Source organism: Triticum urartu, chromosome 1 (genome assembly GCF_003073215.2).
Source record: "Triticum urartu cultivar G1812 chromosome 1, Tu2.1, whole genome shotgun sequence".
Taxonomy (NCBI): Eukaryota; Viridiplantae; Streptophyta; class Magnoliopsida; order Poales; family Poaceae; genus Triticum; species Triticum urartu.
Window position 1 is genome coordinate 499,970,799 of NC_053022.1, and position 3,982 is coordinate 499,974,780.

Below are 3,982 nucleotides of genomic sequence, written 5' to 3' on the forward strand. Positions count from 1 at the left end.
TGAGCGTTATAATTTTGCTCTATGTGCTTCACTTAGATCTTTTAGAGCACGGTGGTGGATTTTTTTAAAAGAAACTATTGACCTCTCATGCTTCACTTAAATCATTTTGAGAGTCTTAATAGCATGGTAATTTGCTTAATAATAATATGCTTGGTATTCAAGATTTGTGAAACTTTCTTTTGAGTGTGTTGAATATTAAGAAAAGATTGAAGCATGATAATTGCTTTGAGATATGGAGGTGATAATATTAAAGTCATGCTAGTCGAGTAGTTGTGAATTTAAAGAATACTTGTGTTAAAGTTTGTGATTCCCGTAGCATGCACGTATGGTGAACCGTTATGTGATGAAGTCGGAGCATGATTTATTTATCGATTGTCTTCCTTATGAGTGGTGGTCGGGGACGAGCGGTGGTCTTTTCCTACCAATCTATCCCCCTAGGAGCATGCGCGTAATACTTTGCTTTGATAACTTCTAGATTTTTGCAATAAGTATATGAGTTCTTTATGACTAATGTTGAGTCCATGGATCATACGCACTCTCACCCTTCCACCTTTGCTAGCCTCTCTAATACCGTGCACCTTTCGCCGGTATCATACACCTACCATATACCTTCCTCAAAACAGCCACCATACCTACCTATTATGGCATTTCCATAGCCATTCCGAGATATATTGCCATTCAACTTTCCACCATCTAGTTCATCATGACACATTCATCATTGTCATATTGCTTAGCATGATCATGTAGTTGGCATAGTATTTGTGGCAAACCCACCGTTCATAATTTTTTCAGACTTGTCACTCTTGATTCATTGCATATCCCGGTACACCGCCGGAGGCATTCATATAGAGTCATACTTTGTTCTAGTAATCGAGTTGTAATCATTGATTTGTAAATAAATAAAAGTGTGATGATCATCATTTAATAGAGCATTGTCCCACATAAAAAAAGGAAAGGCCAAAAAAAAAGAAAGGCCAAATAAAAAACATAAAAAAATAAAAAGGGGCAATGCTACTATCCTTTTACCACACTTGTGCTTCAAAGTAGCACCATGATCTTCATAGTAGAGAGTCTCTCATGTTATCACTTTCATATACTAGTGGGAATTTTACATTATAGAACTTGGCTTGAATATTCCAATGATGGGCTTCCTCAAATTGCCCTAGGTCTTCATGAGCAAGCAAGTTGGATGCACACCCACTAGTTTCTTTTGTTGAGCTTTCATACATTTATAGCTCTAGTGCATCCGTTGCATGGCAATCTCTACTCACTCACATTGATATCTATTGATGGGCAGCTCCATAGCCCGTTGATACGCCTAGTTGATGTGAGACTATCTTCCCCTCCTTTTTGTCTTCTCCACAACCACCATTCTATTCCACCTATAGTGCTATATCCATGGCTCATGCTCATGTATTGCGTGAAGATTGAAAAAGTTTTGAAAAAGTTAGAGTATGAAACAATTGCTTGGCTTGTCATCGGGGTTGTGCATGATTTAAATACCTTGTGTGGTGAAGATAGAGCATAGCCAGACTATATGATTTTGTAGGGATAACTTTCTTTGGCCATGTTATTTTGAGAAGACATAATTGCTTTGTTAGTATGCTTGAAGTATTATAATTTTTTATGTCAATATAAACTTTTGTCTTGAATCTTTCGAATCTGAATATTCATATCAAAATTAAGAAGATTTGCATTGAAATTATGCCAAGTAGAACTCCGCATCAAAAATTCTCTTTTTATCATTTACCTACTCGAGGACGAGCAGGAATTAAGCTTGGGGATGCCTGATACGTCTCCAACGTATCTATAATTTTTGGTTGCTCCATGCTATATTATCTACTGTTTTGGACTATATTGGGCTTTATTTTCCACTTTTATATTATTTTTGGGACTAACCTATTAACCGGAGGCCCAACCCAGAATTGCTGTTTTTTGCCTATTTCAGTGTTTCGGAGAAACATAATATCAAACGGAGATCAAACGGAATAAAACCTTCGGGAACATGATTTTCTCACCGAACGTGATCCAGGAGACTTGGACCCTACTCCAGGGACTCAAAGAGGAGGTCACAAGGGTGGGGGGCGCCCCCCCTAGGGCGCGCCCCCTACCTCGTGGGCCCCTCGGTGCTCTACCGACGTACTCCTTCCTCCTATATATAAACACGTACGCCCAAACGATCAGAACAGGAGCCAAAAACCTAATTCCACCGCCGCAACTTTCTGTATCCACGAGATCCCATCTTGGGGCCTGTTCCGGAGCTCCGTCGGAGAGGGCCGTCATCACGGAGGGCTTCTACATCATCCTAGCCCCTCCGATGAAGTGTGAGTAGTTTACCTCAGACCTTCAGGTCCATAGTTAGTAGCTAGATGGCTTCTTCTCTCTCTCTTTGAATCTCAATACAAAGTTATCCCCCTCTCTTGTGGAGATCTATTCGATGTAATCTTCTTTTTGCGGTGTGTTTATTGAGACCGATGAATTGTGTGTTTATGATCAAGTCTATCTATGAATAATATTTGAATCTTCTCTGAATTCTTTTATGTATGATTGGTTATCTTTGCAAGTCTCTTCGAATTATCCGTTTCGTTTGGCCAACTAGATTGGTAGTTCTTGCCTTGGAGAAGTGCGTAGCTTTGGGTTCGATCTTGCGGTGTCCTTTCCCAGTGACAGAAGTGGCAGCAAGGCACGTATTTGCATCGTTGCCATCGAGGATAACAAGATGGGGTTTATTTCATATTGCATGAATTTATCTCTCTACATCATGTCATCTTGCTTAAGGCGTTACTCTGTTTTTAACTTAATACTCTAGATGCATGCTGGATAGCAGTCGATGAGTGGAGTAATAGTAGTAGATGCAGAATCGTTTCGGTCTACTTGTCACGGACGTGATGCCTATATACATGATCATGCCTACATATTCTCATAACTATGCTCAATTCTGTCAATTGCTCAACAATAATTTGTTCACCCACCGTAGAATACTTATGCTCTTGAGAGAAGCCACTAGTGAAACCTATGGCCCCCGGGTCTATTCTCATCATATCAATCTCCATCACTTTAATCTTGCTTTGCTTTTTTACTTTTCCTTTACTTTTTACTTTGCATCTTTATACCAAAAATATTATATCTATCAGATCTCACTCTCATAAGTGACCGTGAAGGGCTTGATAACCCCTAATCGCGTTGGCTGCGAGTAGCTATCGTTTTGTGCAGGTACGAGGGACTTGAGTGTGGCCTCCTACTGGATTGATACCTTGGTTCTCAAAAACATAGGGAAATACTTACGCTACTCTGCTGCATCATCCCTTCCTCTTCGGGGAAAACCAACGCAAGCTCAAGACATAGCAATCACCATCGCATACTCCCTTTACCTTCGGGATTAGTGTTGAACCTAAATAAATGTTATTTGGTGTTTGTGTTGAGCATGAATATGATTGGATCATGTTTATTGCAATACGGTTATTCATTTAAGCCAGAGAATAATTATTGTTCTATTTACATGAATAAAACCTTCAATGGTCATACACCCAATGTGAATGGTTTGTTGAATCTCGATCGTGGTTATACACATATTCATAATATTAATGCCAAAAGATGCAAAGTTGATAATGATAGTGCAACATACTTGTGGCACTGCCATTTAGGTCATATTTGTGTAAAGCGCATGAAGAGACTCCATGCTGATGGGCTTTTGGAATCACTTGATGGTTGCGAACCATGCCTCCTGGGCATGATGACTAGAACTCCGTTCTCCGGAACAATGGAGCGAGCAAATGACTTATTTGAAATAATACATACTAATGTATGCGGTCCGATGAGTATTGAGGCTCGCGGCGGGTATCGTTATTTTCTGACCTTCATAGATGATTTGAGAAGATATGGGTATATCTACTTGATGAAACACAAGTCTGAAAAAAATTCAAAGAATTTCAGAGTGAAGTGGAAAATCATCGTAACAAGAAAATAAAGTTTCTACGATCTG